The sequence below is a fragment of the Gorilla gorilla genome, chromosome 9, assembly GCF_029281585.2.
Source record: "Gorilla gorilla gorilla isolate KB3781 chromosome 9, NHGRI_mGorGor1-v2.1_pri, whole genome shotgun sequence".
Taxonomy (NCBI): Eukaryota; Metazoa; Chordata; class Mammalia; order Primates; family Hominidae; genus Gorilla; species Gorilla gorilla.
This window is the reverse complement of record NC_073233.2, coordinates 23,416,107-23,442,257: the sequence shown is the minus strand read 5'-3', so window position 1 is coordinate 23,442,257 and position 26,151 is coordinate 23,416,107. Positions and strand designations below refer to the sequence as shown.

The following is a 26,151-nucleotide window of genomic DNA, read 5'->3' as shown; positions in this document are numbered from 1 at the left end:
CCCAATATCAGAGCAGGTGTACATTCACCCTGAGATATTGTTCCTAATATACAGGGTGGGGAAGAATGTTATTACTCCCAATATCATATGGGGTGTACATCTCCCCTGTGATATTGTTTCTCATATCCACGGGGTAAGAGGGTGACATTACTCCAAATATCACAGGGGTTGTGCGAGAGGGTGATATTACTCCAAATATCGCAGGGATTGTACACACCCCCTCTGACATTGTTGCTAATATCAAGGAGGGAAGAGGATAATATTACTTCCAATATTGCTGGTCGTGTATAACCCACCTGTAATATTGATTCTAATATCCAAAGGGGGAGAGGATAATATTACTTTCAATATCGCATGGGTTCTACACCACCCTGTGATATTGTTCCTAATATCCGGGGAAAAAAGGGTGATATTACTCCCAGTATTGCAGTGGGTGTACATTACCCCTGTGTTATTGTTTCTAATATCCAGGGGAGGAGAGGTTAACATTACCCCAAATCTGGCAGGTGGTTTGACGCCCCTTGTGGTATTGCTTTTAATATCCAGAGGGGAGACAATAATACTACCCTCAATATCACAGGAAATGTACATCCCCCTGTGATATTGCTGCTAATATCCAGGGGTAAAGAGAATGATATTACTCCCAATATCATAAAAGTGTACATACCCCTGTGATATTGTTCTTAATATCTGGAAGGCAAATATGATATTACTCCCAATTTCAAAGGGGGAATACACACCCCTGTGATATTGTTCCCAATACGCAGTGGGGGAGAGAATGATATTACCTTCAATATCGCAGGAGGTGTACACCCCTCTGTGATATTGTTCACAATGTTCAATGGGACAGATAATATTACTAGAAATATTGTTAATATACTGTGTGTCCACCCTCCTGCAATGTGGTTCATAATATTCAGGCGGGGAGAGGGGTGATATTACTCTCCATATCGCAGGGGGTGTCCACCCCGTCTTGTAGGTAACAGAACAATGGATTTTCTCTTCTCATCCATTCAGCCATTCTTTGTCTTTTGATTGGAGAGTTTAGTCCATTTACACTCAATGTTATTATTGATAAGTAAGGACTTACTCCTGCCATTTTGTTATTTGTTTTCTGATTGTTTGGTGGTCTTCTCTTCCTTCTTACCTTCCTGTCTTCCTTTAGTGAAGGTGATTTTCTCTGGTGATATGATTTTGTTTATTGCTTTGTATTTTTTGTGTATCCATTGTATGTTTTTTGGTTTGAGGTCACCATGAGGCTTGCAAATGCTATCTTGTAACCCATTATTTTAACCTGATAACAACATAATACTGTTTACCTAAACAAATATGCAAAAAGAAAACTAATAAAAAACTGTATGCCTTAACTTTGTCTTCCTGCTTTTTAACTTTTTGTTGTTTCTAATATATATCTTATTGTACTGTCTGTGTCTTGGAAAGTTGTTATAGTTTTTTTTTTTTTTTTTTTTTTTTTTGAGATGGAGTTTCACTCTTGTTGCCAGACTAGAGTGCAATGGCGCGATCTCGGTTCACCGCAACCTCCGCCTCCCGGGTTGAAGCAATTCTCCTCCCTTAGCCTCCTGAGTAGCTGGGATTACAGATTACAGGCATACACCACCACGCCCGGCTAATTTTGTATTTTTAGTAGAGACAGGGTTTCTCCATGTTGAGGCTGGTCTTGAACTCTTGACCTCAGGTGATACATTGGCCTCGGGCTCCCAAAGTGCTGGGGTTACAGGCATGAGCCACCGGGCCCAGCCATTTTTTTTTTTTTATTATTGTTTCATCATTTAGTCTATTAAGGAAAAGAGAAGTTTATACATCACGGTTACAGTTGTAATATTCTGTGTTTTTCTGTGTGTTTACTATTACCAGTGAGTTTTGTAGCTTCAGGTGATTACTTGTTGATCATTAACATAATTTTCTTTCTGATTGAAGTACTCCCTTTAACATTTCTTGTAGAATAGGTCTGGTGTTGATGAAATCCTTTAGCTTTTGTTTGAGAAAGTCTTTATTTCTCCTTTATGTTTGAAGGATAATTTCACCAGATATACTATTCTAGGGTAAAAGTTTTTTTTTCCTTTAGCACTTTAAATATGTCATGCCACTCTCTCCTGGCTCATAAGGTTTCCACTGCAAAGTCTCCTGCCAGATGGATAAGAGCTCTCTTGTATGTTATTTGTTTCTTTTCTCTTACTGCTTTTAGGATCCTTTCTTTATCCTTGATCTTTGGGAATTTAACTATGAAATGCTTTGAGGTAGTCTTCTTTGGGTTAAACATGCTTGGTGTCCTATAACCTTCTTTTACTTTGGTATTGATATATTTCTTTTCTTTTTTTTTTTTTTGACAGACTCTCACTCTGTCACTCTGTTGCCCAGGCTGGAGTGCAGTGGTGCAATCTTGGCTCACTACAACCTCCGCTATTCGCCTGTCTCAGCCTCCTGAGTAACTGGAATTACAGGTGCATGCCACCATGCCCAGCTAATTTTTGTATTTTTAGTACAGACAGGGTTTGACTATGTTGGTCAGGCTGTTCTCGAACTCCTGACCTCGTGATCCACCTGCCTTGGCCTCCTAAAGTGCTGGGATTACAGGTGTGAGGCACCGTGCCAGGCCGATATTGATATCTTTCTCTAGGTTTGGGAAGTTCTGTTATTATCCCTTTGAATAAACTGTTTTGTTTTTTTTTTTTTTTTTGAGATGGAGTCTCCCTTTGTCCCCCAGGCTGGAGTGCAGTGGTGCGATCTCGGCTCACTGCAAGCTCCGCCTCCCGGGTTCACACCATTCTCTACCTCAGCCTCCTGAGTAGCTGGGACTACAGGTGCCTGCCACCACGCCCAGCTAATTTTTTGTATTTTTAGTAGAGACGGGGGCTTCACCGTGTTAGCCAGAATGGTCTCCATCTCCTGACCTCGCCCGCCTCGGCCTCCCAAAGTTCTGGGATTATAGGCATGAGCCACTGCGCCTGGCCTTGAATAAACTTTTTATGTCTATCTCTTTCTCTACTTCCGCTTTAAGGCCAATAACTCTTAGATTTGCCCTTTTGAGGCTATTCTCTAGATCTTGTAGGTGTGCTTCTTTTTTTTTTATTATTTTTTCTTTTGTCTCCTCTGACTATATTTTCAAATAGTCTGTCTTCAAGGTCAGTAATTCTTTCTTCTGCATGATCAACTCTGCTATTAAAGGACTCTGATGCATTCTTCAGTATGTGAACTGCTTTTTTCAGCTCCAGAATTTCTGCTTCATTCTTTTAAATTCAATCTCTTTGTTAAATGTATCTGGTAAAATTCTGAATTCCTTCTCTTTGTTATCTTGAATTTCTCTGAGTTTCCTCACTATTTTGAATTCTGTCTGAAAGGTCACATCTCTGTTTCTTAAGGATTGGTCCCTGGTAACTTATTTAAATCATTTGTTGAGGTAATGTTTTTCTGGATGGTGCTGATGCTAGTAGATGTTCTTGGGTATCTGGGCATTGAGGAGTTAGGTATTTATCATCGTCTTCACTGTCAGGGCTTGTTTCTCATCTTTCTTGGGAAGGCTTTCCATATATATGAAAGGACTTGAGTGTTGTAATCCAAGCTGTATTTGCTTTAGGGGGGCACCCCTAGCCCGGTAACACTGTGGTTCTTACAGACTTGTAGAGGTACCGCCTTGATGGTTTTGGACAAGATCTGGGAGAATTCTCTGGATTACCAGGCAGAGACTTTTGTTTTCTTCTCTTACTTTCTCGCAGAGTCTCTCTGTATTCTGAGCCACCTAAAGCTGGAGGTGGAGTGACACAAGCACCCCTCTGGCCACTACTAATATGACTGTCCTGGGTCAGACCTGAAGCTGACATAGCACTGGGTCTTGCCCAAGGCCTGTTGTAACCACTCCCTGGCTATAGCCTAGGCCCTGGGGCTCTTCAATCAGCAGGTGGCAAAGCCAGCAAGGCTTCTGTCCTTCCCTTCAGGGCACTGAGTTCCCCCAGGCCCTGGGTGGGTCCAGAGGTGCGGTCTGGGAGTCAGGGACTAGAGTCAAAAACCTGAGAAGTCTACCTGGTGTTCTATTGTACTGCTGCCGAGCTGGCACTCAAACTGCAAGACTACAGTCCTTCCCACTCTTCCCTCCCCTTTCCAAAGGCAGAGGAGCCTTACCCTGTAGCCACCACCACTGCAGGCCATGGGGAGTACTGCCTGACTGCGGCTCATGTTCCCTTAAGGCCCATGGTGAATGCTTGTGGTGCAATGCTGCCTGGCTTGGGACTCACCCTTCAGGGCAGTAGGCACCCCTCTGGCCCAGGGCAGATCCAAAAATGCCATCCAAGAATCAAGTCCCAGAATCAGGGACCTCAAGGGCCTGCTTGGTGCTCTACCCCACTGTGGCTGAGCTGGTTACCTAAGGTGCAAAACAAAGTCCTCTTTACTTTTCCCTCTGCTTTTCTCAAGCAGAAGAGTTTTGCCCTGTAGCCCCCCCGGCTGGTAATGTGCTGAATCTTACCTGAAGCCAGCAAGTCAAGTCTCTGAGGCTCACCCAAGACCCTCCATGTAGTACCTGGGTATCTCTGCTGGTTATTCAGAGCCCAAGCACTCTTCATTTAGTAGGTGATGACTGTTGCCAGCACTGAGTCCTTCCCTTCAAGGCAACTCGTTCCCTTCTGGCTCAGGGTATGTCTAAAAATGTCTGGGAGCTAGGACCTGTAACGGGAGCCTCACAACACTGACTGGTGTCCTAGCAAGCTGTGGCTGAGCTGGTATCCAAGATGCAAGACAAAGTCCTCTCTACTCTTCCCTTTCCTTTCATCAAGTAGAAGGAAGAGGTCTCTTGTGGAGCCATGAGCTGTGCCGCCTGGGGTTAGGATAGGGGTGATGCCAGCACTCCCTTAGCCACCCCAGCTGGTGTCTCAGTAGGTCATGTGGCGCCTGAATCTCAGCCCAGTTCTGTTCAGCCCTAAGACTCACCTAGAGTTTCAGTCCTTATGGCCTAGACTGCCTTTCAAGTTTACTTAGAGACCCAGAGCACAGTAGCCTTAAGTGGCAAGGTTTGCAAGAACTCAAGTTCTGACCACTGGGATCAATAATTCCCCTGTGGCTAGGGCTGGTTTAAATGCTCCCTCCATGGATGGGCAGCAACTGAGTTTGGTCCAGTTTTCCTTTCTGCTGTAACAAGACAGCAGTGCATTCAATGCCTCATACTTGCTGTGCTTTTCCTCCCTCAGTGCCCAGAGATACTCTCTGTACCAGGCTGCGGCTGCCAGGGGTCGGGGAGGGGTGGCATTGGTGGTTCAAGACTGTTTTTTCTATCTCTTCCGTGCTTCTTTCTGTGATACCGAGATAAAACCAGGTACTATGAGGGCTCACCTGATTTTTGGTTCTTATGAAGGTGTTTTTTCTGTACATACAGTTGTTTAATTAGCAGCCTCGTGGGTGGGGAGATGATGATCGGATAATCGGTGGAGCCTTCTATTCTGCCATTTTGCTCTGCCTGTCCAGCTCAGGCCATTTTTTTTTTTTTGAGATGGAGTATTGCTCTGTTGCCCAGGCTGGAGTGCAGTGGCACGATCTTGGCTCACAGCAACCTCTGCCTCCCGGGTTCAAGCGATTCTCCTACCTTAGCCTCCCAAGTAGCTGGGATTACAGGTGAGTGCCACCATGCCTGGCTAATTTTTGTATTTTTAGTAGAGACAGGGTTTCACCATGTTGGCCAGGCTGGTCTTGAATTTCTGACCTCATGATTAGCCCACTTCAGCCTCCCAGAGTGCTAGGATTACAGGCTTGAGCCACTGCACCCAGCCAGCCATATATATACACATATATATAATTTATATATATTATATATGTAAATATATAATGTATATATACATTATATATACATATATAATTTTTATATATACATACACACACACACACACACATATATATATAAATTTTTTTTTTTTTTTTTTGTAGAACGTCCTTTAGAATAGACTTGTCTGGGCCGGGCATGGTGGCTCATGCCTGTAATCCCACCACTTTGGGAAGCCGAGGCAGGTGGATCACATGAGGTCAGGAATTTGAGACCAGCCTGGCCAACATGGTGAAACCCTGTCTCTACTAAAAATATAAAAATTGGCTGGGCATGGTGGGAAGCACCTGTAGTCCCAGCTACCTGGGAGGCTGAGGCAGGAGAATTACTTGAACCCGGGAGGCGGAGGTTGCAGTAAGTCAAGATCACGCCATTGCACTCCAGCCTGAGCAATGAAGTGAGACTCCGTATCAAAAAAAAAAAAAAAAAAAAGAAAAACAAGAATAGATTTGTCTGATTTTTTCATCATGATCAGATATAGGTTAGACATTTTTGCAGACATATTATATATGTGGTGTGTCCTCAGTGCATCATCTCGTCAGGAGGCACGTGATATCAGTTTGTCCCCTGGGGGTGATATTTGATTCTTATTTGGTTCAGGGGTATCCCCTACATTTCTTCACTGTAAAGGTACATTTTTCTCTTTGTAATTTACACAGGATGGTATCTAGAGGCTGTGTGGAACATCCTGTCCTCCAACAACCTTTTACCCAATGTTTCAACATCCAGTGATGATTCTTGCCAGAAGTATTTATTGTAGGGTACTTGTTAGATTGTGATTTTCTAATGCTATCATTCTGTCTTCATTCATTAGTTGGCATTTTTCTGTAAAGAAACACTTTCCCGGGGGTGGAGCCAAGATGGCCAAATAGGAACAGCTCCAGTCTACAGCTCCCAGCATGAGCGATGCAGAAGACGGGTGATTTCTGCATTTCCAACTGAGGTACTGGGTTCATCTCACTGGGGATTGTCAGACAGAGGGTGCAGGACAGTGGGTGCAGCGCACCGAGCGTGAGCCGAAGTAGGGCAAGGCATCGCCTCACCTGGGAAGCACAAGGGGTCAGGGAATTCCCTTTCCTAGTCAAAGAAAGCGGTGACAGACGGCACCTGGAAAATCGGGTCACTCCCACCCTAATACTGTGCTTTTCCAACGGTCTTAGCAAATGGCACACCAGGAGATTATATCCCGTGCATGGCTCGGAGGGTCCTACGCCCATGGAGCCTCGCTCATTGCTAGCACAGCAGCCTGAGGACAAACTGCAAGGAGGCAGCCAGGCTGGGGGAGGGGCGCCCGCCATTGCCCAGGCTTGAGTAGGTAAACAAAGCAGCCGGGAAGCTTGAACTGGGTGGAGCCCACTGCAGCTCAAAGAGGCCTGCCTGCCTCTGTAGACTCCACCTCTGGGGGCAGGGCATAGCCGAACAAAAGGCAGCAGAAATCTCTGCAGACTTAAATGTCCCTGTCTGACAGCTTTGAAGAGAGTAGTGGTTCTCCCAGCATGCAGCTGGAGATCTGAGAATGGACAGGACAGACTGCCTCTTCAAGTGGGTCCCTGACCCCCAAGTAGCCTAACTGGGAGGCACCCCCAAGTAGGGGCAGACTGACACCTCACACGGCTGGGTACTCCTCTGAGACAAAACTTCCAGAGGAACGATCAGGCAGCAACATTTGCGGTTCACCAATATCCGCTGTTCTGCAGCCTATGCTGCTGATACCCAGGCAAACAGGGTCTTGAGTGGACCTCCAGCAAACTCCAACAGACCTGCAGCTGAGGGTCCTGACTGTTAGAAGGAAAACTAACAAACGGAAAAGACATCCACACCAAAACCCAATCTGTACGTCACCATCATCAAAGACCAAAGGTAGATAAAACCACAAAGATGGGGAAAAAAACAGAGCAGAAAAACTGGACACTCTAAAAATCAGAGCACCTCTCCTCCTCCAAAGGAACACAGCTCCTCACCAGCAACAGAACAAAGCTGGATGGAGAATGACTTTGATGAGTTGAGAGAAGAAGGCTTTAGATGATCAAACTACTCCGAGCTAAAGGAGGAAGTTCGAACCCATGGCAAAGAAGTTAAAAACCTTGAAAAAAAATTAGACAAATGGCTAACTAGAATAACCAATGCAGAGAAGTCCTTAAAGGACCTGATGGAGCTGAAAACCATGGCACGAGAACTACATGACGAATGCACAAGCCTCAGTAGCCGATTTGATCAACTAGAAGAAAGGATATCAGTGATGGAAGATGAAATGAATGAAATGAAGCGAGAAGAGAAGTTTAGAGAAAAAAGGATAAAAAGAAATGAACAAAGCCTCCAAGAAATATGGGACTATGTGAAAAGACCAAATCTACGTCTGATTGGTGTACCTGAAAGTGATGGGGAGAATGGAACCAAGTTGGAAAACACTCTGCAGGATATTATCCAGGAGAACTTCCCCAATCTAGCAAGGCAGGCCAACATTCAAATTCAGGAAATACGGAGAATGCCACAAAGATACTCCTCGAGAAGAGCAACTCCAAGAACATAATTTTCAGATTCACCAACGTTGAAATGAAGGAAAAAATGTTAAGGGCAGCCAGAGAGAAAGGTCGGGTTACCCACAAAGGGAAGCCCATCAGACTAACAGCTGATTTCTCGGCAGAAACTCTACAAGCCAGAAGAGAGCGGGGGGACAATATTCAACATTCTTAAAGAAAAGAATTTTCAACCCAGAATTTCATATCCAGCCAAACTAAGCTTCGTAAGTGAAGGAGAAATAAAATCCTTTACAGACAAGCAAATGCTGAGAGATTTTGTCACCACCAGGCCTGCCCTAAAAGAGCTCCTGATGGGAAGCACTAAACATGGAAAGGAACAACCGGTACCAGCCACTGCAAAAACATGCCAAATTGTAAAGACCATCGAGGCTAGGAAGAAACTGCATCAACTAATGAGCAAAATAACCAGCTAACATCATAATGACACGATCAAATTGACACATAACAATACTAACCTTAAATGTAAATGGGCTAAATGCTCCAATTAAAAGACAAAGACTGGCAAACTGGATAAAGAGTCAAGACCCATCAGCGTGCTGCATTGAGGAAACCCATCTCACGTGCAGAGACACACATAGGCTCAAAATAAAGGGATGGAGGAAGATCTACCAAGCAAATGGAAAACAAAAAAAGGCAGGGGTTGCAATCCTAGTCTCTGATAAAACAGACTTTAAACCAACAAAGATCAGAAGAGACAAAGAAGGCCATTACATAATGGTAAAGGGACCAATTCAACAAGAAGAGCTAACTATCCTAAGTATATATGCACCCAATACAGGAGCACCCAGATTCATAAAGCAAGTCCTTAGAGACCTGCAAAGAGACTGAGACTCCCACACAATAATAATGGGAGACTTTAACACCCCACTGTCAACATTAGTCAGATCAACAAGACAGAAAGTTAACAAGGATATCCAGGAACTGAACTCAGCTCTGCACCAAGTGGACCTAATAGACATCTACAGAACTCTCCACCCCAAATCCACAGAATATACATTCTTTTCAGCACCACACCACACCTATTCCAAAATTGACCACATAGTTAGAAGTAAAGCACTCCTCAGCAAATGTAAAAGAACAGAAATTATAACAAACTGTCTCTCAGACCACAGTACAATCAAACTAGAACTCAGCATTAAGAAACTCACTCAAAACCACTCAACTACATGGAAACTGAACAACCTGCTCCTGAATGACTGCTGGGTACATAACGAAATGAAGGCAGAAATAAAGATGTTCTTTGAAGCCAACAAGAACAAAGACACAACATACCAGAATCTCTGGGACACATTCAAAGCAGCGTGTACAGGGAAATTTATAGCACTAAATGCCCACAAGAGAAAGAAGGAAAGATCTAAAATTGACACTCTAACATCACAATTAAAAGAACTAGAGAAGCAAGAGCAAACACATTCAAAAGCTAGCAGAAGGCAAGAAATAACGAAGATCGGAGCAGAACTGAAGGAAATAGAGACACAAAAAACCCTTCAAAAAATCAATGAATCCAGGAGCTGGTTTTTTGAAAAGATCAACAAAATTGACAGACTGCTAGCAAGAGTAATAAAAAGAAAAGAGAGAAGAATCAAATAGATGCAATAAAAAATGATAAAGGGGATATCACCACTGATCCCACAGAAATACAAACTACCATCAGAGAATACTATAAACACCTCTATGCAAATAAACTAGAAAATCTAGAAGAAATGGATAAATTCCTTGACACATACACCCTCCCAAGACTAAACCAGGAAGAAGTTGAATCTCTGAATAGAGCAATAACAGGCTCTGAATTGAGGCAATAATTAATAGCTTACCAACCAAAAAAAGTCCAGGACCAGATGGATTCACAGCCGAATTCTACCAGAGGTACAAGGAGGAGCTGGTACCATTCCTTCTGAAATTATTCCAATCAATAGAAAAAGAGGGAATCCTCCCTAACTCATTTTATGAGCCCAGCATCATCCTGATAGCAAAGCCTGGCAGAGACACAACAAAAAAAGAGAATTTTAGACCAATATCCCTGATGAACATCAATGCAAAAATCCTTAATAAAATGCTGGCAAACCAAATCCAGCAGCACATCAAAAAGCTTATCCACCATGATCAAGTGGGCTTCATCCCTGGGATGCAAGGCTTGTTCAATATACGCAAATCAATAAATGTAATCCAGCATATAAACAGAACCAAAGACAAAAACCACATGATTATCTCCATAGATGCAGAAAAGGCCTTTGACAAAATTCAACAACACTTCATGCTAAAAACTCTCAATAAATTAGGTATTGATGGGACGTAGCTGAAAATAATAAGAGCTATCTATGACAAACCCACAGCCAATATCATACTGAATGGGCAAAAACTGGAAGCATTACCTTTGAAAACTGGCACAAGACAGGGATGCCCTCTCTCACCACTCCTATTCAACATAGTGTTGGAAGTTCTGGCCAGGGCAATCAGGCAGGAGAAGGAAATAAAGGGTATTCAATTAGGAAAAGAGGAAGTCAAATTGTCCCTGTTTGCAGATGACATGATTGTATATCTAGAAAACCCCACTGTCTCAGCCCAAAATCTCCTTAAGCTGATAGGCAACTTCAGCAAAGTCTCAGGATACAAAATCAATGTGCAAAAATCACAAGCATTCTTATACACCAATAACAGACAAACAGAGAGCCACACCATGAGTGAACTCCCATTCACAATTGCTTCAAAGAGAATAAAATACCTAGGAATCCAACTTACAAGGGACGTGAAGGACCTTTTCAAGGAGAACAACAAACCACTGCTCAAGGAAGTAAAAGAGGATACAAACAAATGGAAGAACATTCCATGCTCATGGGTAGGAAGAATCAATATCATGAAAATGGCCATACTGCCCAAGGTAATTTACAGATTCAATGCCATCCCCATCAAGCTACCAATGACTTTCTTCACAGAATTGGAAAAAACTACTTTAAAGTTCATATGGAACCAAAAAAGAGCCTGCATTGCCAAGTCAATCTTCAGCCAAAAGAACAAAGCTGGAGGCATCACGCTACCTGACTTCAAACTATACTACAAGGCTACAGTAACCAAAACAGCATGGTACCGCTACCAAAACAGAGATATAGACCAATGGAACAGAACAGAGACCTCAGAAATAATGCCACATATCTACAACTATCTGATCTTTGACAAACCTGACAAAAACAAGAAATGGGGAAAGGATTCCCTATTTAATAAATGGTGCTGGGAAAACTGGCTAGCCATATGTAGAAAGCTGAAACTGGATCCCTTCCTTACACCTTACACAAAAATTAATTCAAGATGGATTAAAGACTTACATGTTAGACCTAAAACCATAAAAACCCTAGAAGAAAACCTAGGCAATACCATTCAGGACATAGGCATGGGCAAGGACTTCATGTCTAAAACACCAAAAGCAATGGCAACAAAAGCCAAAATTGACAAATGGGATCTAACTAAACTAAAGAGCTTCTGCACAGCAAAAGAATCTACCATCAGAGTGAACAGGCAACCTACAGAATGGGAGAAAATTTTTGCAACCTACTCATCTAACAAAGGGCTAATATCCAGAATCTACAATGAACTCAAACAAATTTACAACAAAAAAACAAACAACCCCATCAAAAAGTGGGCAAAAGATATGAACAGACGCTTCTGAAAAGAAGACATTTATGCAGCCAAAAGATACACGAAAAAATGCTCATCATCACTGGCCATCAGAGAAATGCAAATCAAAACCACAATGAGATACCATCTCACACCAATTAGAATGGCGATCATTAAAAAGTCAGGAAACAACAAGTGCTGGAGAGGATGTGGAGAAATAGGAACACTTTTACACTGTTGGTGGGACTGTAAACTAGTTCAACCATTGTGGAAGTCAGTGTGGCGATTCCTCAGGGATCTAGAACTAGAAATACCATTTGACCCAGCCATCCCACTAATGGGTATATACCTAAAGGATTACAAAACATGCTGCTATAAAGACACATGCACACGTATGTTTATTGTGGCACTATTCACAATAGCAAAGACTTGGAACCAACCCAAATGTCCAACAATGATAGACTGGATCAAGAAAATATGGCACGTATACACCATGGAATACTATGCAGCCATAAAAAATGATGAGTTCATGTCCTTTGTAAGGACATGGATGAAGCTGGAAACCATCATTCTCAGCAAACTATCGCAAGGACAAAAAACCAAACACCGCATGTTCTCACTCATAGGTGGGAATTGAACAGTGAGAACACATGGACATAGGAAGGGGAACATCACACACCGGGGCCTGTTGTAGGGTGGGAGGAGGGGGGATGGATAGCATTAGGAGATATACCTAATGTTAAATGGTGAGTTAATGGGTGCAGCACACCAACATGGCACATGTATACATATGTAACAAACCTGCACATTGTACATATGTACCCTAAAACTTAAAGTATAATTTTAAAAAGTATTAAAAAAAACTTTCCCTTTCCTCCTTTTTGAAAAAGCATTATTATTATTATTGCTGTTGTTATTTTATTTCATGGTTGTTTTTAGAGATGGGGTGTCACTCTGTCACTTGGGCTGTAGCGCAGTAGTGTAATCATAGCTCACTGCAGCCTCAAACTCCTGGGCTCAAGCGATCCTTCCATCTCATCCTCCTGAGAAGCTACAGAGGCGTGTCTCTACACTTGGCTATTTTTAAAACATTTCTGTAGAGAAAGGATCTTGTTGTGTTGCCCAGGCTGGTCTCCAATTTCTGTTTTTGTTTTGATTTGTTTTGTTTGTTTTTTTGAGGTGGAGTTTTGCTCTGTCACCCAGGCTGGAGTGCAGTGGCATGATCTTGGCTCACTGTAACCTCTGCCTCCTGGGTTCAAGCGATTCTCCTGCCTCAGCCTCGTGTAGCTGGGATTACAGGCACACGCCACCACGTCCGGTTCCTTTTGTATTTTTAGTAGAGACAGGGTTTTGCCATGTTGGCCCGGCTGGTCTTGAACTCCTGACCTCAGGTAATCTGTCATCCTGAGCCTCCCAAAGTGTTGGGATTACAGGTGTAAGCCACTGCACCTGCCCTTACTTCACTTTATGTGTTTATTTATTTTAGATATATTTTTTAATTGAAAAAATATATTTTTTAATTGAAAAAAATATTTTTTAATTGAAAAAAAATATATTTTTTAATTGAAAAAAATATATTTTTTAATTGAAAAAAATATATATTTTTTAATTGAAAAAAATATATATTTTTTAATTGAAAAAATATATATACATATTTTTAATTGAAAAAAATAAGCCGGGTGCGGTGGCTCACGCCTGTAATCCCAGCACTTTGGGAGGCTGAAGCGGGCGGAGCACGAGGTCAGGAGATCCAGACCATCCTGGCTAACACGGTGAAACCCCGTCTCTACTAAAAATACAAAAAATGAGCCGGGCGTGGTGGTGGGTGCCTGTAGTCCCAGCTACTTGGGAGGCTGAGCTAGGAGAATGGCGTGAACCCGGGAGGTGGAGCTTGCAGTGAGCCGAGACCGTGCCACTGCACTCCAGCCTGGGCCACAGAGCAAGACTCCGTCTCAAAAAAAAGAAAAAAAATATATATTTTTTGAGACAGTCTCACCCTGTTGCTCAGGCTGAAGTGCAGTGGCACCATCACAGCTCATTGCAAGCTTGACCTCCTGGGCTCAAGTGATCCCCCTGCTTCAGCCCCTTGAGGAGCTGGGACTAACAGGTGTGCCACCATGCCTAGCTAACATTTAAAACATTTTTTGTAGAGACAGGATCCCATCAGGTTGCTTAGGCTGGTTGAGAACTCCTTCCACTTTGGCTGGCATTACAGACATCAGTTACCACACCCAGCCTTTACTTCACTTTTTAAGCTTTAGTTTCGTCATCTGTAAAACAAAACCTATAGGTAGTTGTGAGAAGTGAGATGATTGAGCTTGACAGACAGTAAGGGCTATGTAACTGTTAATTTCCTTCCCTCCTTTCTTAGCTGTCTTCCCTAAACTCAGCCTCCTGCCACCTGCCACAAGCTACCTACCAGAAGAGTTCACGAGATGCCACGTGCTCCCACTCCATGACAAGTGTGTGGAGGATCCCTTCATGATGACTGCCACAGTGTGGCCTGGGCACCAGGGTGAGTCCACAGTGGCTGGGGATCCTCCTGAGTGTCTTACAGTAGATGTGGAAAAACAAGCACAGGACCTTGTTTTCACAAGAGGGAGGAGGCAGATCTCCTGCTGAGCCTTCCACTTTTGAGCATACCAGCTCTGCCCTCTCTCAGTTTCTCCACCTATAAATGCAGCCAATTTCTAAAAGAGGACTGACAGGCAAGCCAAAGGGGACCTTTGATCTGGGGGAAGTGCTTAGGGCTGGAGGTCAGGAGTCATGGATTCTAGTTCTTCCTGGGTCCCAAAGGTCCCTTTGGGTCCTCAGACAAATACTCCAGCTCCTCACTTTATAGAAAAAGAAACAGACAGTCGGGGCGATGGCTCACACTTGCAATCCCAGCACTTTGGAAGGCCAAGGTGGGTGGATGCCTTGAGGTTGGGAGTTCAAGATCAGCCTGGGCAACATGGTGAAACATTGTCTGTACTAAAAATACAAAATTTAGCCGGGTGTGGTGGCAGGCACCTGTAGTCTCAGCTAATCGTGAGGCTGAGGCAGGAGAATCGTTTGAACCCAGGAGGTGGAGGTTGCAGTGAGCCGAGATCACATCACTTCACTCCAGTCTTGGTGACAGAGCAAGACTCTGAAAAAAAAAAAGGAGAAGAGAAGAAGAAGGAGAAGGAGAAGAAGAAAAAGAAAAAGAAAAAACAAAAACAGAAGGCCAAGGACCATCTCTAAGAACCGTACCAGTTTAAAAGTCTATGCATCTCTGATCTCTCCCTTATTACCCAGGTCAGAAAGTGAGCTGCAGGACCCCCACCCCCACCTACCTCACCATTTGCTATCACTGCCACTTATGTGGTCAGCTGAGGTTGTGTGCACTTAAGGAGTTGGCTAGGATACAGAGGGGAGCTGGGTCTTCCCAGGGACCCAGGCAGCCCTTTTCTTTTCTTTTTTTGAGATGGGAGTTTCAATCTTGTTGCCCAGGCTGGCGTGCAATGGCGCGATCTTGGCTTACAACAACCTCTGCCTCTCAAGCAATTCTCCTGCCTCAGCCTCCCAAGTAGTTGGGGTAACAGGCATGTGCCACCATACCTGGCTAATTTTGTATTTTTAGTAGAAGCGGGGTTTCTCCATGTTGGTTAGACGGGTCTCGAACTCCCGACCTCAGGTGATCCACCCGCCTTGGCCTCCCAAAGTGCTGGGATTACAGGCGTGAGTCACTGCACCCGGCTCAGGCAGCCCTTTTTTATCTGTCTCTGACACTGGTCCCTTCAGGACTCTTTCCATTTCCCCCTCATCATCCTTAAAGCTTAACAGCAGTGTCCAAGATCAAAACTTCTCAAGTACTCTCAGGCTCATGAATGGATAGGAAATGCCCAACATATACTAGATTCTCAAGCAGGGTGATGTCAGTCCTTCCTCCTCAGCAGTATTATAAACGATCTTTAGTGCTAAAACTAACATTCTCTCCAGATGGCTCAAATGCAAGTTCTCTCATCGAATCCTTATACTAACTCTTTGTGGTAAACATCATTACTCCCATCTTACAGATGTTCAGGGTAAGTACATATCTAATAATCAATGGAATCAGGACTGGGAATTTATGTCTGTGTGGCTTCTCTGATCACACTAGACTGTGGCCACACAAAAAATACCAAGTAAAACACTATACGGCAGAGTTTAGTTTTAAGTAACTTGATAGGATGTCCAAATCCAAATTGCTTCATAATGGAGACCTGTTGCTAAAGCAGGGCCATGTTTATAAGAAGAGGTGTTTGGGACCTTTATTTATTTATTTATTTATTTAGTTTATTTACTTATTTATTTTTTGCCTTAAATGCTGTAAAGTGTTTTCATGTGCTCTGCAATATATTGAAAAACAACGACCAAGACTTGTGGATTGTGTTCTGAGGATGGGTTGTGGATGCTGTGGGATATGGGCCTAGGTGTGTGTCTGAGTGCTCTGGAAAAAGAGGCAAAGACATTGATATCTGGAGTTGCCAAAGCAGTGTGACAAAGCACATGCTGCATGGACCCTGAGCTGTGCAGCAGTACTTTAGGGCTGCGTCAGTCTAAAACCCCTCTACAATGTGACAGGTGTGTGGGTTTGTATTTCCCTGTGGGTCTGGGAAGCTGACTGAGCCTGGCTAGTGATATGATAATTGGAGTGGAAATGACAATAGGATGGCCTGCTAAGAAGTGTTGGGGGGTGGTGGGGCAGGCACTGTGGCTCAAGCCTGTAATCCCAGCACTTTGGGAGGCCAAGATGGGAGGATTACTTGAACTCAGGAGTCCAAGACCAGCCTGGGCTGTATAGCAAGACCTTGCCTCTACTAAAAAAATTTTAAAAAAACAAAAATTAGCCAGATGTGGTGGCATATGCCTGTAGTCTCAGCTACTTGGGAGACTGAGGCAGAAGGATCCCTTGAGCCCAGGAGATGGAGGCTGCAGCGAGCTGATATGGCACCACTGTACTCCAGCCTAGGGGACAGAGAAAGACCCTGCCTCAAAAGTAAAACAAAACAAAAAAAGAAGTGTTTGGGCCTCTTAACTTTTTTCTCCCCCTCCTGAAGAAATTAGTCCAAGAGCCATTGGAGGGTGTGAGCAAGGCATGTGTTGGGTGTGTGTGTGTGTTGGGGTATGGGGAGAGGAAGAGGAGCCTCCTATGCCAAAAGGAGGGTACCAAGGAGGCAATGCAGGTGGGGGGGTGCCCTCGACAGGGATGGCTCTGCTTAAGGTGTTGGCACTCCAGTGGGATAAGGAAATTGCCCAATCAAGGTGGTAAGGCAAGGAAGGCATTTGTGGGGTGGGTGTGATGACACAGACCAGGAGTTGGAACAAGGACAGAGTAAGGGGGGGGTCCAAGTGTGGGGGGGATGGAGGAAGATCTGCAGTGTGGTTGATGTGGGATGTCAGAGCCTTGAGTAAGGTAAGGCGGGTATCTGCATGATGTAGGCACCCAATGGAAGACTGGCTACATACAGGGGGATTGATCAAATGAGTACATTAAGAATCATGAGAGCTAGGTCTCTCACTGTTGGAGAAGTTACCAGGGTATTGTATTAGAATTGGAGGTCTTGGTGTGAACTTACAGTTTTCAATATTTATCTATATATCTATATGCAAATATAGAAATCATTAAATATATAAATGTGTGTAGAGCGCTGCCCACTGAGAAGGCCTGGAAATAGCAACACCCTAATAGCATGAGCATACTTAGAACATACATCTTGGTTTTTGAACACCATTTTCCAATAAAAGAAACTGAGGCTTCTTGGAGAAATGGCTGAATTTACAGCAAAGTGTAAGATGAGCCTGGAACATCTTAATGTACCTGAAAGCAAGGAGGGACTCAATGAATGATAGTGACATTATCAAATGAACACAGGAGCCAGCTCCAAGGGCTCACACTGGCAAGATCTGGGACAATTTGTGTATCAAAATAAATACCCATAGTAACAGATTATAACTCATTGAATAAGAGAAAACTGTGTGCATATGCAGACACGAATAAATGAATACACTGAATATTTGGTGAGATGTGGCATATTTACATGGTTTTAAAGCATCTCTTTGCAAAATATTTATTTCAAAAAGTACAAAGGGGAAATGAGTAACTTCATAGTAGAGAGGCTTGACAGGAGCCATCACAATTAAGGGATCAAAGCAAATATCATCAGTAATCATCAGGGCTAACCTGAAGGCATGTGTTGCCTGATAGGGTGCAATGAGAAGAATACAGCATCCCTTATGTGATATTTCTCCCAAAGATGCATACACTAAATCTAATCATAAGGAAACATCAAACACAAAATGTGGGACATTTAACAATATAACTGGCCTATGATCTCTAAAGGTGTCAGTGTTGTAGTAACCAACAAAAGACATCAGGAACTGTTACAGAACGAAGGCTGTAGATACAACTAAACGCATCCCATGATCCTGAACTGAATCCTCATGCTGGAAAGGACATTGTTGGGATAACTGGGAAAAACTGAATAGGGTTTGAAGATAAGATTTTAGTAATATGGCAACATTAGTTTCTGATTTTGACTTTTGGTGTTTGTATTGTGATCACATAGGAGAATATCCTTATATGTAGGAAAAACATCTTAAAGTGTTGGGGAGGTGGTAATGAGGCATCATATGCACAACTTACGTGTCAAATATTTACAAAAAAAGTTCTTTGTACTATACTTGCAACTCTTCCACAGATTGTAAAATGAAAATTAGAATTAAAAAGAGAAAAAGTGTCAGGGAGAGTGGGCTTCTTGGCTGAACCAAAAAGGAAAGGGGATGCAGCCCCTGAGCTGGCAGTGCTGCGAACAGGCTGGGGGGTTGGGAACTGAAAGTCTGGGGTTGGGGGGACAAGCAGTCCTCATCTGAAGTTACAAGGCAGAAGGCTCATGGGCAGGTGGCTTCCGTTCTTCCTGGAAAGCCCTCTCTAATTTGAGAGCAGCAAGGTGCTACTTGTTGCTATACTAGAGACCCCCAAGAGGAAGGGACTGTGTCTTACTGTGACGGTTAATTTTATGTATCAACATGAGTAGGCCGTGGGATACCCAGGTATTTTGTCAAACATTACACTGGGCATTTCTGTCAGGGTGTTTTAAATGAGTTTAACATTTTTTCAATTTTTTAACCATTATTTTTTTGAGATAGGGTCTCACTCTGTTGCCCAGGCTGGAGTGCAGAGGCATGATCTCAGCTCACTGCAGTCTCAACCTCCCAGGCTCAGGCAATCTCCCACCTCAGCCTCCCAAGTAGCTGGGACTACAGGTACATGCCACCATGCCCAGCTAATTTTTTTGTTTTGTTTTGTTTTTGTGGAGACAGGGTTTTGCCACATTGCCCAGGCTGGCCTTGAACTCCTGAGCACAAGCCATCCACCTATTTCCACTTCCCAAAGTGCTAGCATTACAGGCATGAGCCACCGCGCGCACATGGCTGAGTTTAACATTTAAATCAAGAGACTAAGTAAAGCAGATTGATCTCTCTGATGCGCGCATGTGGGGGGGCCCACCCATCAGTTGAAAGTCTGAATAGAATGAAAGGCTGACCTTTTCCCAAATAAAAGGGAATTCCTCCTGCCTGACTGCCTGCAAGCTGGGACGTGAGGTTTTTTTTCCTGGCCTGAGGGTAGGAATTGCACCATTGGCTCTGCTGGGTCTCTAGCGTGCCTACTGCAGATCTTACCGGCTTCCAGAATCACGTGAGCCAATTCCTTATAATAAATCTCTCAATTGGTTCTGTTCTCTGGAGAACTCTAATGGTTTATTTTCCTGCTATCTCTCTTTGCTTACATTGTCTCCTACTACGGGACTGACACAAAGTAGATGCTTAAGAGAAAGTTTTTAAATGAAAATATAAAGGAAGAGGGTGATTACGTCAGAGGCACAGAGAATAGCATGGTGGTGGGAACGAGGGTGAGAGATGAAGAAACCTTAGCTGACCTTGTGGGGTCCTTTCACTGCTCTGGGACCTGTGAACGTCTTGTATGGATGCTGCCTGCTCCCTACCGCTTTAGGACCAAATGTTGTGTATGTATGTCTGTTGTGTAGTATGTCTGTTGTGTAGTATGTCTGTTGTGTAGTAATAGAACAATTACACTGAGACAGCAGGGATGTAGTGGAGAACGAGTTTAATGATTGCAGGGTGACAAGTGAGGAAACAGGAGGAGACCCTCAAATTTATTTTTTTGTGGAGTTTTGGGCTGGAGCTTTTAAGGGGATTGTGGAGGGTGAGGGGCTGGAAAACTGAAGACATTGACTGGTTGGGCACGGGGGGCGGGGGGATGAAAAGCTCAGGACGTGGAAACTGCATTCTTTGGTGAGTCAGCTCTTCGTGGGGTCCTTCAGACCAGCAGAGTCAGTAGTTTTATTAGTATGTAGGACCTGAAGGAATATTTCAAAGGAAAAACTTAACATTTTATAATGTTTAAGTTGTCTATAAACATTATAGTCCAGGGTCTATGTGATTCCAGGGTCTATAGTCCAGGGTCTATGTGATTCCAGAACAATAGACACCAAATAACTATGAAGAAGCAGGTCAGAGAACAAGTTGATCTCATGATTCATACTGAGTGGACTACAAATTGGTTTGTTTTTCTTTCTCATCTTTTTAAAAATTAATTTTGGCCAGGTGCAGTGGCTCATGCCTGTAATCCCAGCACTTTGGGAGACCAAGGCGGGTGGATCACCTGAGGTCGGGAATTCAAGACCAGCCTGACCAACATGGAGAAACCCTGTCTCTACTAAAAATACAAAATTAGCCTGGCATGGTGGCACTTGCCTGTAATCCCAGCTACTCGGGAGGCTGAGGCAGGAGAATTGCTTGAACTCTGGAGGCGGAGGTTGCATTGAGCCGAGATTGTGCCACTGCACTCTAGCTTGGGCAACAAGAGCGAAACTCCGTCTGAAAAAAATAATAACAATAATTAATTTTATAGGCCTCACACAGTGGCTGACACCTATAATCCCAAAACGTTAGGAGGCTGAGGCGGGCAGATCGCTTGAGCTCAAGAATTTGAGAGCAGCCTGGGCAACATGGCAAAACCCCGTCTCTTCAACAAATACAAAAATTAGCTGGATGTGGTGGCACCCACATGTAGACCCAGCTACTCAGGAGGCTGAGATGGGAGGATCACTTGAACTTAGGAGCCTGGGCTGCAATGAGCCGTTATCTTGCTGCTGCACTCCGGCCTAGGCAACAGAGTGAGACTGTCTCAAAAAACATTTATTTTTTAAAAAATATAATGTATAGGGCTAGTTTTACAACCACCATCGCAGGTGGGAAAGGAGCGGGGCTAGCATCAAGGACTATGCTGGGTGTTCTATCTTCAGGCTGGAGTCATTGATTGTGTTCTATCCTCAGGTACCTGCAGTGTTCCTCCACCCCCAACCCTGCTTGCTCCAGAGCAGCTCTTGTCTTCCAGCATTTAAAGCATCCACTTCTCCACAATACTGAGAATGCCCTAGGGTGGGGACCATGGTGTATAGACCATTGAAGTGCTAGAATGTTGTAGTATCTACTACCAACAGATGTTCAATAAATAAGGATATGTGGTGTGTCCAAGGTCACAGAAGTTAGTGAGAGGGCAGCACCCTGAGTCCAACCCAGATCTGTTTGACCCCAAAGGCCATGCTCTTCCATCATGCCATGCTGTCTCCTTGAGAGTAAAGGATACTTTTTACAGGAGAGTAACGAATTATTGGTTACCCGGAAGCTGAAAATTCTTGGGCACATGTTTGGTTGACTGAATCACATTTTGATTTATTTCTGAACATGGACTATTTTGCATTTAAGTTGATGGCTTAGTGCCATGTACATCACGAGCATCTAGTGTAAAATAAAGTCCTTCACCAGGGCCAATCAAGAGAAAGAGCCTCTGTACAAAAAGCGCCTATTATCACAGTTGATGGTGCTTTGTCCTGAGATAATTAGGTTGGAAAGGGCCCTGGACAGGTGTTGGAGTCTCGTCTATGTTACATAACTAGCCATATGATCTTTGGTCTTTAATGTTTCATTGTTAAAGAATGTTTCTGTTTGTCTAAGAGAGATACTCTCAAAAGAAACATTTGGTTATTTGTAATTTTCTAACACATTTTAAAATAATTTTTAATTTTGAGATAATTATAGACACATGAATTTGCAAAGATAATAGAGAGGTCTCTGTTTACCCTTCACTCAGTTTCCCCCAATGGTTACATCTTATTAAACTACAGAACAATATCAAAACCAGGAAACTGACATTGATACAATGTGTTTATATACTTCTGTTATTTTATTTGAGTGTCAATTTGTGTATAACTATGATTGCAATCAAGATAAAGAATTATGGTCAGTGCAGTGGCTCATGCCTGTAATCCTAGTACTCTGGGAGGCCAAGGAGGGTGGATCACTTGAGGCCAGGAGTTCAAGACCAGCCTGGCCAACATGGTGAAACCCTGGCTCTACTAAAAATACAAAAAAATTAGCCAGGCATGGTGGTGTGTGCCTGTAATCCCAGCTACTTGGGGGGGCTGAGGCATGAGAATAGCTTAAACCTGGTGGTGGAGGTTGCAGTGAGCCGAGATTGTACCACAGCACTTTAGTCTGGGTGACAGAAGGAGGCTCTATCTCAAAAACAACAACAACGACAACAACAAAAACAAAACACAAAACCCCAGAAAAATATAGAATTATTTCATCACTACAAAGATCTCCCTCATGCTATTGCCTTGTAGTTACATCCTTACATCCTCCCACTCCCCACCACCACCCCTAACTCCTGGCAACCACTAATAATCAGTTCGCCATCTCTACATTTAAAAAAAATATATTTTGAGAACATTATAGACCTTTTCAGATTGGCTTTTTTTTTCTCAACATAATGTCTTGAGATCCATCCAAGTTGTATGTATCAATTCCTTTTCATTACTGAGTTTTATTCCATGGTATAGATATATCACAGTTGTTTAACCATTTACCTATCATAGGACATTTGCTTATTTCCAGTTTTTCCCTATTACAAGTAAAGTTGCTGTGAATAATTATGTACAAGTTTTTATGTGGAAAAATGTTTCATTTTTCTGGGATAAATGCCTGGGAGTGTGAATGCTGGGTTACATGGTAAGTAAGTGTTTAGTTTTTGGCTGGTCTCAGTGGCTTGCACCTGTAATCCCAGCACTTTGGGAGGCTGAGGTGGGTGAATCATTTGAGGTCAGGAATTCAAGACCAGCCTGGCCAACATGGTGAAACCCTGACCCTGCTAAAAATACAAAAATTAGCTGGGCTTGGTGGCATATGCCTGTGATTCCAGCTACTCGGGAGGCTGAGGAAGGAGAATTGCTTGAACCCAGGAGACAGAGGTTGCAGTGAGCTGAGATTGTGCCGCTGCACTCCAGCCTGGGTGACAGAGTGAGACTCTGGCTCAAAAAAAAAAGTTTACTTTTTAAAGAAACTGCCAAACTATTTTTCAGAGTGGCTGTACCATTTTACATCCCACTAGCAATGTATGAGACATAAAGTTTCTCTGCATACTCTTTTGTCACTATTTTTTATTTTAGTTTCTAACATATAATTTTGAAAATCAGTGATAGGCATTGAGTTTTATTGATTACATATTTTGGCATTTATTGAGATAATTTCAGTGTGTCTCTTATTGGACCTATTAATGAATTGTATTATTCTATGTATCTATATGTATATGTTTTAAATGATAAAAAGATCAAACAGTATGAAAGGGGAAACAAGGTAAAGTAAATCTCGCACCATTCCTATTAGAGTTTCCCTCCTCAGAGGCAATCACTTTACCTTATTCTTGACAGTGTAGGGACTATATCTGTATGTTAACAGTAGCATATCACATGCACAGTACTGTAGCCTGCCTTTTCGCTTTATTTATTTATTTAGAGATGGTGTCTTGCTCTGTCACCCAGAATAGAGTGTAGTGGCCCAATCATAGCTCATTGAAGCCTCAACTTCCAGGGCTCAAGTGATCCTCCCACCTCAGCCTCCCAGGTAGCTGGAACTATAGGTATGCGCCCCATGCCTGGCTAATGTATCTTTTGTAGAGATGGAGTTTTGCCATGTTGCCCAGGCTGGTCTTGAATTCCTGGACTCAAGCCATCCTCATGTTTCAGCCTCCCAAAGTACTGGGATTATAGGCACGAGCCACTGCATCTGGCCCATTTAATATCTTACAGACCATTCTATATCAGTACGTAGGGATCTATCTCATTCTTTTTTACAGCTGCATAGCATTCTGTTTTTGTTGTTGTTGTTGTTGAGGAATATGCCAGTTTAATCAACCAGGTCTTTTTTGATAGACATTAAGGTTATTTCCAGTTCTTTGTAATTACTGACAATGCTGCAGTGAATACTCTAGTACACTGGAATTTGTGCCCCATGTGAGCACTAATGTAGGATAAATTCCTGACATGAAATTGCTAGGTCAAGACATTCAGGTTGGAATAGCTGTGCCAAATTGCCTTCGAAGAGGCTCAAACATTTTAAAGTCCCATCAACAATGAACAAGAATGTCTTTCTCTACAATATCTTTTCTTTCTTTCTTTTATGAGACAGAGTTTCACTCTGTCACCCAGGCTGGAGTGCAGTGGCGTGATTTCTGCTCACTGAAACCTCCACCTCTAGGGTTCAAATGATTCTCCTGCCTCAGCCTCCCAAGTAGCTGGGATTACAGGCATGCACCACCATGCCCAGTTAATTTTTGTGTTTTGAGTAGAGACAAGGTTTCACCATGTTGGCCAGGCTGGTCTCGAACTGCTGATCTCAAGCGATCCACCCGCCTCAGCCTCCCAAAGTGCTGGGATTACAGGTGTGAGCCACCACGCCTGGCCAATATCTTTTCTAATTTATCTTTTCCAATTTGTCTTTTCCAATCTGACATCAAAAAAAATAGTATTTCACCGTAAGTTGCAGTTCTTCTATTATGAAGTGGCTCAGTATCTTTTCATTTGTTTAAAAGTTATCTGTATTACTTTTCTATTAACTGTGGGTTCATACCCTTTGCCCATTTAATGTATTATTTAAAATCAATGTTTAGCTAGCAAAACACCACTTTCCTATTTTCATTTGCTCAACAACCTCCTCAGAGGCAGGAGGTTCCTTCAGACAGGTGTCCCCCGTCCTCCGCAACCAGTTCCCTCTTCTAACTCATAAATGCCTCCTTCCCCAACACCACTGTCTGTTCCCAAGGAAGGGCCCCTTTATGGTCTCATCAACATCTCACACCCCTCCCAAAATTATGTGCATGCTCTCCCATCCCTCCCCTCTGGAGTGCTCTTTTCCCAGTCAAACCTAACCAGTCCTTCAGGGTCCAGCCTAATTCCGCCTTTTTGGGCACCTTTCTGAATAACTAGTGCTCACATTGCATACAGTCTCACTTTCAGGCGCGCCTCCTCCCATCAATCAGAGCCTATGTCCCTGGAAGTCTGGGCCTGACAACAGCTGGAGCCCAGCTGCTGCTCTGTCTTTGCTCAGAGTGTGTGTGTGTGTGTGTGTGTGTGTGTGTGTGTGTATGGCCGGGAGTCTGAGTGTGGAGTATGTTTCATTCACTCATCCTGCAGTTTGTTTTTTTTTTTAGACTGAGTCTCGCTGTTGCACAGGTTGCAGGGCAGCGGCGCAATCTCGGCTCACTGCAACCTCTGCCTCCCTGGTTCAAGCGATTTTCCCGCCTCAGAGGCCTCCTGAGTAGCTGGGATTACAGGCGCCCGCCACCATGCCCGGCTAGCTTTTGTATTTTTTTGGTAGAGACGGGGTTTCACCATGTTGGCCAGGCTGGAATAGAACTCCTGACCTCAAGTGATTGACCCGCCTCGGCCTCCAAGAGTGCTGGGATTACAGGCCTGGGCCACCGTGCCCCACCCCATCCTACAGTTATTGAATGCGTAATGCATACATGAGTCAGGTGCTGTTCCAGGCATTGGAGACCAGGCAGTGTATGAGGTAGATCAAAGCCCCTTCTCTCATCCAGCTGACATGTTGGAACTAATATACAACAAACAAGACAAACACAAATATCAATTAAATGTAAACAAGTAATGAAATAGCGAGGGAAGGAGGGGAAGGATTTTCTTTGCAGAGGGCTCAGGGAGGGCTCCCCGAGGAGATAAGATAGGAGTAAAGACCCGAATATGAGAGGGTGCCGCCACTGCAAAGAGCTTTGCAGGGCCCCCTAGAGGCCCC

The 26,151-nt window shown here is 43.5% G+C and overlaps 1 protein-coding gene across 1 annotated transcript in view; it reads right to left on the bottom strand.

Moving 5' to 3' along the window:
- The window catches only part of LOC129525464 (olfactory receptor 7E24-like), a 36,149-nt gene that overhangs the window by 9,457 nt on the left and 541 nt on the right, over positions 1–26,151 (bottom strand). The window contains 1 exon segment of the mRNA XM_063711002.1: positions 25,865–25,953. The gene's annotated coding sequence lies outside the window, so the exon portion shown is untranslated.